The sequence below is a fragment of the Galendromus occidentalis genome, unplaced genomic scaffold (genome assembly GCF_000255335.2).
Source record: "Galendromus occidentalis unplaced genomic scaffold, Mocc_1.1 scf7180000077384, whole genome shotgun sequence".
Classification (NCBI taxonomy): domain Eukaryota; kingdom Metazoa; phylum Arthropoda; class Arachnida; order Mesostigmata; family Phytoseiidae; genus Galendromus; species Galendromus occidentalis.
The window spans coordinates 884,438-895,144 of record NW_003805372.1 but is presented as its reverse complement, the minus strand read 5'-3'; positions in this window follow the sequence as shown (position 1 = coordinate 895,144).

Here is a 10,707-nt window from a genome sequence, read left to right as displayed (position 1 = left end):
ACGTAGGTACGAGGATGTGGTCGTATATTTTGAGTATATGGTGGCGCTCGCCAGGACCATAGCAACAACTGCGCAGTGCCTTCCTCCGCTCATGCTTTCGGCAACGAACAAGTGAGCAAACGCATGGGCAAAAAAGCAGCCCGGCAGCGATGGAACGGGCCCTTTTCGTTCGTTCAATCGTTCGTTCAGGGGGCCTCCCGCTTCCATCGCGGCGGCCGGTGTTGTTCGTTCGCTGGCTCGGTCGCTCGGAGGGGCCCCCTTCAAGGCCACCTACTGAACCAAAGAACTTAGTCGCCACCCGTTCGTCCGGCCAACCGGCTACCCACCAAGTCAGTCAGTGAGTCAGTCGTGCATCGGACGATAGGTTCAGGCGTCCAGCTATGGCATTCGAATGAGAATAGCGAAAGTTCGACTCGACGCTCGCTTTTCCTCTCGATAAAATAGGAATCGCGATCTTGGCGCGCCGAAGAGAAGTCCGGTTCAGCTAGCAGGAAAGCAAGCGGCGCCGTATGGTGGCCCTCGGAGAGGGAGTCGCTCAGATATTTCGGAACTCGAAATACCCCGGTTGGAACTGGTCGTCACGTAGAATATTTTATTGGAGAGACGTACAGTCTGACGAGATGAGAGATCATAGATGTACTGCATTTAACTGTATGGTGCCGAATAGACTTATTCCGCATTTGGGGTTTTCCGGGACAAGATTCTGTCGCATTTCATCCTGAGGGAACCGACACATCTCATGGGGCTATGTACGAATGTGGAATAGAAAAGCTACAGAAACCGAAGAAAACTATTTTCGGAAGAAGAAGCCCGGCCTAGGGCTCGAGCTCGACCTAGGGTTCGCGCTCGACCCGCTTTTGATGTGGGGAAAAGTCGTGCAGAAGGCCAAACTCGTCCGCCGCTCCCCCTAATGGGAGTCGGGATAGGCGGTGGTTGTGCTCGATGGTCAAAAAAAATATCGAAAGTCACAGACATCCCTAGATGTGTCAATCGACAACAACGGCAGCAAAGGAATCGTTTGCCTTTGCGGCGCACTTTTTGTTTCAGCGTTGTGAGCATGAGCAGTGACGACACAAATAAAAACAAAAATGATAACACGGAACTGTTGCTCCTAAAAGGGGACAACCTCTCTGACAGCTGGAGTTCGAAGGGTTGATCTGTAGCCATGTGGCTCCACCGTCCGTTCGCTCGGCTCGGTCCGGACTATACATACTACACGCTTGGTCACGAGAAGAACTCGTACCAAACGTTCGTGTCACACGCTAGCACAACAACGAGCACATGAAATGCGCATCTAACGCTTGCTTTCCGCAGTCTCAACGCGGACCGCTAAGCCTTTGTCTCCTATACCGTTTAATGCATCACTCACAAGGCCCTCGATCACATGTTGCCACAAAGTGTATCCGTCCCCCGAATTGTAACAAAATCGGAATCCCATTTCATGACCGGAAATTTCTACAGGTGATCCAAGTCCTACTGTCGTGACGTGCGGTGCTACCGAAAGCGCGGCGGAACCGTAGGGTTCTGGACGTTCGGGGCGCAGCTGAGTTTTCGTCGAAAATTCCCAAGTTGGTCGAGGCGATGCATCGCCTCGAATCCAAACAGAGCGGTGTCGCAGAAACAACATTGTGTTACGCCCTTTCGGTTTCGTTATGCAGCTTCCACCGGTTTTAGTCAGCGGCTTGGGCTCCCACCGAGCGCGTTGTGAGCGCGCGTTGCTCAAGGCCAAATGACGTCACGATGGGTTGACAGCGCAGCTCTGAAAACAGTGCAGATTCTGTGGTTCACCCAGAGAATATCCCGAGGATCCGAAAAGATCGGACGCGCTGCCATTCGAAAAATCTGTCCGAATCAGTCATTCTCAAAAATGAGTAGGAATCCCATTATCAAGCCTCAGGGTTTGCATGAACGTGCATTTCTTCGAATATATCACTCTGAGCTGGGTAACAATCAGAACTGAGCAGCACACTCGGAAGCGATATTTCATCTTGTATTCAAGAATCGTGGTCCCGGTCTCTTCGCTCCGGACTCTGTAATTGATGGAGCACTGCCCGGTGCAGCGGTCGTCGGTATGGCCAATCCACCGTTATCAGAATTGATTGCGTCAATAAAATATTTACCGCTTGGTACGGAAGTCTTGTCGACGACGACGACGACGATTCCCCGTCTCAGTCGTATGAAACTTAACGAAGGCGGATTGACGATTCCAGAGACTTGTCTGAAGGGTTGGGTTGGCATTCTACATCTTACGAGTTTAGAAACTTTGTTTATCAAGTGGTGCTGCTCGTGAGATGCCGTTAGTTTTTTTCCTTTCCATCAGCGTGTTCCTAAAATGGCATCTCCGAGGGCGACTACCAGCGCTCGCACAAACACAGGTTGCTGAGTCGCCCGACCCTCCAACCAAAGAGTTAGCCTTGAACTTGTCCGGTGACCCGCTATAGTTTCCTTCTGTTTTTCGCGGATGGGCGAATCGGTTTGCTGCCGGCAGCGAAACCGTCGGCTAACCACGGCCACTGATCCCAGTCCTCGAGAGTCTGTCTGGAATCCGGTGGCTGGCCATGCTGAGGTCAGGCATGCCACGCTGGTTCGGACCAACATGCTTGAAACATAGTCTGACCGGCAAAGAAACTCTCTAACTAGAGACTCTGCTGGCTACGACGAGAAACAATCTTCCGGATCAGGTTCCACATCGAATCAGCAAAGACAAAGTGTTGGCCAGCGGCAGCGAGCACGCGCGAAGCAAGCAAACTTGGATTTAAGCTCGAGAACGTGTTCGGGCATGTGGAGCGACGCTTGCACGCAGTGCGACAAGCTGCTGCTGCCGCTGCTGTTGCTGTTGTACTCTCCGTGCACACATCCTACTCGTTCCCGCCCACAACACCCTTGGACAGTACGAAGTTTCCGAGAGACAACTTATCCAGAAGCGTCGACTGGGTTAGGCCTGAAGAACTTTGTCCCAATAGAAACGCTCGGTCCGAAGCATCGGGTCGCTTGAGGCGCCGCCACCGCCAACGCCGCATAAGTAGGGGCTTTGACGGCTGCGTTCAGTGGTAATGAAAAAAGTTTGATCTGTTTACTAAGCCTTAACCCGCTGCTGCCACCACGCCGCCCGCCTCGTCCTCGGCCGCGGAGACTAAGAGAGGCCAAGGAAGGGCCACGAGACTCTCCTTTAATAAAGTGTTTGCGCTCGCGAACCCACAATCAGACTGCGCAGTACACAGCGACAGCAGCACAATGTCCATGGTCTTCATTGTGCTCGTCCAAGCATAATCTCCGGACCCGGCGATGCTCTATCAGCTACAGTTCGGACCGTCAGCCCGGTGACCAATGACGCTCTTTCCAACGGATGAGACCTGTTCTACGGAAGCGAGGCTATATCTCCTACTTGTTAGCGGAGAACTTCGGGAGGAGAAGCTGCCGAGCGGAAAACGCTTCAGTAGAGATCGGTTGCCAAAGGCCCGGATCTCGATCTTCTTTGATTGGATTCATATCATCTTTTCACATGTACATGTGATATATCATCTGATAGGACGAAACTGGTTTCATCCTCGGATTCGCGAGAATTGGAGGTAGATGGGACGTGTGCTGCCAGAACTCGGGGCTGCTAAAGTTTACTCGGAACTCTATGGTACTATCCACCTCGATTTCACGGCCCCATAACGTCGCAGGGGTGTCCATCCTTGAATTTTGAATCCGACTGCACAAAGATGTGGACACGCTCTCCGCATTCAGGGGCTTTCTTGTGACATGTCGCTTACCGACTTAGACGGACTACATACCTCGTCTGCGGGACCCTCAAATCGATACGTTCCCCCCTGGTCGCTACGCGACCACGCGCTATGATCGTTCCTCCCGAAATCATAGTTTTTGTTTGCCCAGAGGAAGTGATTTTTCCAAATACAGGAAAACAGGGATTCGAGGAAAACTGAATCTCCCTGTTTAGATTCGAAGTCCCGGGGAGCAATCGATGCAGCAGACTCGGGGACTCGTTCGCGGTGTGCTGTAGCTCCACAGAACCCGCACCTGAAGCCCTCATTCAAGATCAAAAACATCAAACCTTATGACTGGATATGGTCGACTACAACGGGACGTCTCCGCTAGACGAGAATAAGAACTGTCGCACCCATGACAGGATCGCAAATAAAAAAATTACAAATCGAAGGAGAGTAATCGTCCTTATCACAATCCGAACAGGCTTGATTCATTCCTCCCGGGTACAGGTGTTATTGACGAATAGCACAGCATGCCGTCGACCTACCTAAACAGCGGAGCAGGGACGCCAATCGGTGCTCTTGAACTCGTTGTTTGCGAGTTCAACATCAGCCATGACAACGCTATGGAAAAAGTTACCGCACAAGCGGCATCAACAACAAGTAGCTAGAAAGCAGCCCAGCGCGTGCTCAAGGGGCCCCGCCGCCAACGTTTTGCACCGTCACCAGCAGTGAAAACATCAGATCGGAAACTCTCATTTCGTTACGTCAAACGCCACTTGGGTCCGGTAGACTTCCATTGCGGCGATGCCCTTGAAAGCACAATCGCCCTCTGTGTTCCACCCTGTATTGATCTCGAGCAGTCGTTGCTGAGCTGGGTCGGGACGGGGTGGGGTGGGCCCTGCGCCCCGGGGCCTTCCTGGGCCCTCCCATTGTAGGAGTCGGGTCCAACCAGGACAAACTAGGTCACGGCCAGGGTCGGACCTCCATGCTCTCAGGGAACGTATGACATAACAACGAGGGCTCGCGATGGGCTTTCGACGGTTGCCTTGGAGAATGGGGTCTGTAGGTGTGTGTCACTGGGTGGAGGCTTCCCGTTGGAATACGGTCGATATTCTGTTGTAAAGCTGAGCAATGGATGGGACGTCCCTCGCCAACCGCGGCGTCTACCCTCGAAGGAACACCCCATCCCCATGAGGAATTATCGAGGAACAATTATCATTCGCGACCGTGAAATCTATCATAGACTGATTTTCATGATCCTCTTGAATTCCGAGCTCATTGTCTTTCTTCGAGAAGAGTGAAAACGGTCTCAGTGCCCTCGCGAGAGCGAGGATGGAGCAATAGACACAGCACAGAGGTCGAGCTAGAAAATTAGGAATATAACAGATTCTGTCCGACGATGCCACGCATTTGCGCACGTTTTCCTGAGTTCAAATAATGGAGGAGGGTTCCCATAGTACCTCCACGTTTCTTCCTTCACATTACGCTGCTGTTGGGCTGGGATCTTTCGAGCTCAGGGGATGCTTGAAAAATCTCAAAATTGGGTTTCAAGGACTGATCATGATCATGTATTTCTCGAATTCCCGTCAATCTTCCATTGAGTATGCTAGTTTTCTTTGTGGGAAATCCATCGATTGAGGGATCGCACCGAGAGTAATGCCTATCGCCGGGGAATGATGTCTACCGACTTGAACCGGGGCTCCCAGATTAGGAGCAGGCGGAAATCTATGAAACTTTCGAAAAGGAGGAGATCTTCCGTCATTCCCACGGATCGTCATGCCATCTGGTCAGCTGCTCGGAGCGTAGATTCGTTCGTTTGTTTGCTGCGTTCGAACCACCAGGAATGGAAGAAGCTTTCAAGGCCAACTGACGTCACAGACCCACGGCGCGGCGTCGGACCCGTTCGAGTCGGGGACAGTGACGCCATCCATAGCTTGGCTCGCGGTCCGAGTAAGCCGAGGCGGACCGGACAGGCCGGCTCGATGCTGAAAATGATTTGGCGATTTTCAACCGAGGAATAAAGTGAGAAATTTGTTCTCAGCTGACAAATTCGACATTGCGGAGCTGATTCCATTAGTCAGAATGATTGTCGTCAGAGCTCTCAGATCATTTCCAGATCATTTCAGATTGTGAGAAGTTCTGCCGAGTGTTTTTGCTTTCTATCGATGAACGAGGGTCGACGGGAATTCCGCCCGAAAAGACCTGGAGTCGCCTGCGCGGGGCGACTTGATACATGTCGAGCGAACTGTGTCACTTCTATCATCGCTCGCAGTCTTTCTCAGGCCAGGTGAAAAAGTGAGGAGCGTCGACGCTCAGTAAGTGGAACGAAATCTACATAAGTCAGTGTCTTCATACGTCTTCTCCTGTCCGTTCGAATCTTTTACCGATTCACCATTTCATTCATGTTATTGTTCATCCTTCCGTACGACCGCGCTCATATTCTCGGGCGGACGGATCGGAGGATCATGAGTCGGGCGCGATAGTATTCACACGGATCAATAACTGGAAATCGAGATCCTGCTCTGACTGAACGCAGGACAAGGATATGACGCAGTTACCGCGTGGAGCCTCTCCCGGAACTGCTTTCGGTGCTGTTGTTTTCGTCTAAACGCAGGACTGGCAGAAATCGTTGTTGACAATCAGGCGCAGCTGTTTCTGTGCTTCACTGATAAGTTTTTACTCTATAGACGACCTCATCAATCCTACGGAGCGAACGTTTGACGATGGTATGAATTCTAGATGCTGACTCCCTCGATGGACGGCGGAGATTTATTCCAATGGAAACCTCGTAGAAGAGCGATCCTGTTCTCAACTGAACCCATGCCGTCCACAGGAGAGCCGGGTGAAGCGATACCGCGATCGAGAGAATGATTCTATGGGGTATATTCTCCATTCGCGGGTCCGACTCTTTTCGTGGATAGCAGTCCGTACATACGAGACCGCTGACGGTCGCATATCTTCAATTATCCGGGGAATTCCGAGCTGCCTCGATCGATACTCTCGAGTATGCTCGCAATGATGTTATTTTTCCTGCATGGAACGAGTCAAGAATGCTCCTGGAGTCACTTTCTTTCACTTTCCGTCCCGCAGAGGGCTCCGGCAGGTCGCAGAAATTCATTCCGAGCGGGAATAGTCTAGAAATCTCCGAAGACTCGGACACAGCTGCAGCAGCAGATTTACCGAGACGTAGGTGTTATTCGATGAAATAAATCCTGAGGAGCACGCGTCGAGGAAAGCCATCATTTTGGAAAAAACTAGGAACTGCGGCGCTAAGCATGCGTTGGATCATTGAGAAATCTCAAGTCATTAGGTTTTTCGAAATTCATAGAATCGGGACGATAAAAGTGGGAAAGTCGGCTTTGAGAGTCAACTGTCTATGAAGAAGATTTTTAGCTCGTCGAAGCAAGCGAAAGACCAAGTAGGAGATTCGATGGGAGCTGCCGCCGCTGCTCGCCTGCCTGCCGTTGGACGTTTCATGACTCACGGTAGGCGGTCGCTCTGCACCCCAGCTCGTATCGTGGGCCCGCCCTATTGGGGCCCAAGCCCATTCTCTCAGGCCCACTGGGTCATTGGGTTTGTGGGGCCGTAACAAAGATTCTTCTCACTCCGCCGTCGCCACCGCCATCGGCACCACCCGGCGAAACTCTTCTTCTTCCTAAACTTAGAACCTGGCGTCATCATGCCAGAAACAGGTCATCGAGTCAGGCCTGCTATTTACCTGTTGTCCGTGCAGTCGGGAACGACTGAGGCGCGCCATAATCATTCTCAGCGGCGACGTTACGCTCGACGGCTGTATATTTGGATATCACGTATATCGAAGGACGAGAATCATAATCTCCGAGTAATCCCTGAAAATACAAAACATTTCATAAGAGAGTCCTTGTGTTTTTCCGAGACGCTCTAATATTCGGTTCAAGATCGCTGTCTCTGCCGTCCGTTGCGGTGAGATCTCGATTCGTCGGCCAGATGCGGAGCTGAGCTGCTCTCTTCTTCGGATTTCACTACTCGTGTCAGTCTCGTCAGCCCAACACGGAATATCATGAATGAGATCAAAACCGGATCCAATACTTCGCATACGGCCAGTGAGAGCGACTTCAGGTTGCAGGTCGCATGTGATTCTACTGCCGACGTCTGGCGAGGAAGCGGAGCTGGAAAATGAGGGGGACAATGATTGAGTTCTGTGATCATTTCTGTCCCGATCGTGTTCGGAGCTGTCAGTTTTCTTGGCGCTTCATCTATTTCGTCGCCGTCGCGACGTTTCTGGACATGGTCCTTCGGTCTAAACTTTCTACGTACATGCGAGGCCAGAGAGTGGTGAGCAAGATGTTCTACTGCTTCTCGGTTGTCGTCATTTCTTCGGCCGTCATCGCGACCGCCGAAAGACACACTTCCGCTTGCGGGGACAACGAATTCTATTTACATAGAAAACACAGTTTCCTTTCAGAATGTCTTCGACACCTCCAGAAGAGGTATATCGGATTGAATCGTGAAGCTGTTTGCTGACATGAGCGTGAGCGTACGGATTCCAGGGAGAGGGGGAAGACGTTCTCTCTTTGCGGAGAATGATTTATTGGAGCAGAGGGATATTTCTGGATCTTCAACCGTTTTATGAATGTGATGACTTCCGAGTTGAGACCACTGAAGCGCGTAGTGGCATCTGCCTCTCAATACGATGAGCACCGTCCGCCTAATGAGATGGAGTTAAATTAATACGGAGCACTCGATCGGCAACAATTGTGACGAGCGCAGTCGCTCGCATTCTGCTCAGACTCGGCTTCACGTGTGATTCAGGTATGCCGTCTGCGTTCTTACGGAGGGCCTGGGTGCAGCGTCACTGCTCGAGCTCCAGCTCTCGCCCGGATGACCTCCGCCAATTCAAATCTCAGGTTTCAGACAAGCAATGATGTGGAATAACGAATTTAATAACTCCGTCGAGTAACTCGCCGAATATGCTTCGCCTGTTCCTCCTCACCCTGAGCTGTAGATCGTAACGGAAGCGCAAACGACTTCAACTCTCCGGATTATATGTCTCCCCCGGATTTCGCTCGGACACACTCCAATTCCAAAAAGTATCTGTGGGAAGCACAAAATACTGATCGACCCCACAGAATCTGAGAGCAAGCTCGGGTTGCGATCTCGCCGACGCCTGAATGGGCACATCTCATCTCAAGTTGCGATGATTTACTCATCGTTCCCGTCAATCTCCAAACATTGAATCGGCATCGGAGTCACGGTTCCGTGGAAGCCGGGATCCCCCGTGTTCCCCGAACAGTTTCCCCGGGAGCCGCCACAGCTGAGACGCAGCGAACAGAGCGGCGCGCTAATTAAGAGATGAGTGAGTCCGAGCTCGGGTAGCGGGTTGATTAGAACTTTTTAAGGACAACCAACAGGGCCGTTTAGAGGGGTTAACGATGCTGTGAAACTTGAAAGGTTCCTCCCAATATGAGACCTTCACAATTTCCCCATGGGGCTGGAATAAGGAGGGATTTTTCTCTCTGGAGCACCGGGACCGCTTGTGCCGCTCACAATAATAATTGAAATATCCACAGGCAGTGACTTTCGAATTTAGAATCCCGTAGTCGCGGATAACACGATGTTCCGTGATAGGAGAACCAAATGGCCTCGAGCTGACACTGTTTATGGGGAAAGTGTGCTTTCAAAATCAGCTGGACGATGCTCATATGCAAAAACTATGTGCAATAAGGCACTCCACCGCCGAAAATCAAATTATCCATCGGTCGAGGCGAATGATGTTGGTCGCCGAGTGACTTGCCAGTGTGCCGGAGGCGGCGACCGCCCCGTTCGAGCTTTAATATGAGTTCTGCAGCTTCCACGAATCGCGAATGAAAAAACGAGTTTAATGACGTGGACACGTTCTGGGGTAAACATTGCTCCGGACCGCGTCCGAGATCGCAAGATGAACATCGCTCACGTCTCTCGTTTCTTCAAACCGTAATGAGAGCGTGGTGCTCACATCGAATGCGAGTAGGAAAAACTCGGGATTCGGCAGCGCGGGGATCATCCGTGGAGTGGTCAATTGTCTGGCGCGGCACCAGGGGGATTTGTACTCCATCTGAGTGCGAGCAAGCGAGCGACTCTGTAAGTCTGTGAGTGAGCGAATGTGATGCTTATGGATGTTCGTAAATGTTCTGACGTATCTAGTCTTGGCGACACTAAGATCTTCTTCATTGCTATTTGCAAGTCCGAAGTTCTGGCACGATCTCTGCACAAATCCGGGGGAGAAATAGTTTCGGTGAGGGAGAGGGGATCCTCAGACCGTCGTCGAACATTCCAGCGTGGTATTCTTCGCCGGGAAATCTTCCGGGATCCTTCTGGAATGAAGCTTCCGAATGTTCCACGGGGGCTCATGAGCGCTCCGGACAAACCTACTCGGCGCGGAAGGGACAGCACAGGTATATATGCGGATGACGAGCTCATGTTCATCCTCTGTAGATCCCCACCATAGTTCAAGGCCTGGAGAACTTGAATTTCCGAGCACCCCGCGAGATAGCTCAGAGCATTAATACCGAGCTGTTCGCGATCTATCGCTCCGAAAATCTCTTGCTCTTAATCCGTCGTATCATCGATTATTCCGAATTCGCTCCTTCGAGTAGATTTAGGCTCTCGCCTCTCGCATTCGGAGTTTCCTGACGTCACAAAATAGTCGATTTCGGGGATGCTCGAGCACGTCGCTCCCCTTCCCCCTCTCAGGAAGTGAAAACTAGAGACAGAAATTCGGTCAGACCGCTCCCTCCCTCGCAGCTCGATCTATTTTCTACAACAACCGGGAGCACGACCCGATGAGACCTCCACAGTTTGAACCACAGATCCGCGATTCTCTTCGGCGTGGAATCGCGCGGGGAAGGGGTTGCTGGCTGCGAAGGCTCCTAAATCCTCAGTAATCCTCTCGACGGAACGAGAGACGCATCCCTCATCGTCGAATGCATTCTCGGCTATCCGACGGATGGGTTTTGCGACACTCCTCGGGACTGGC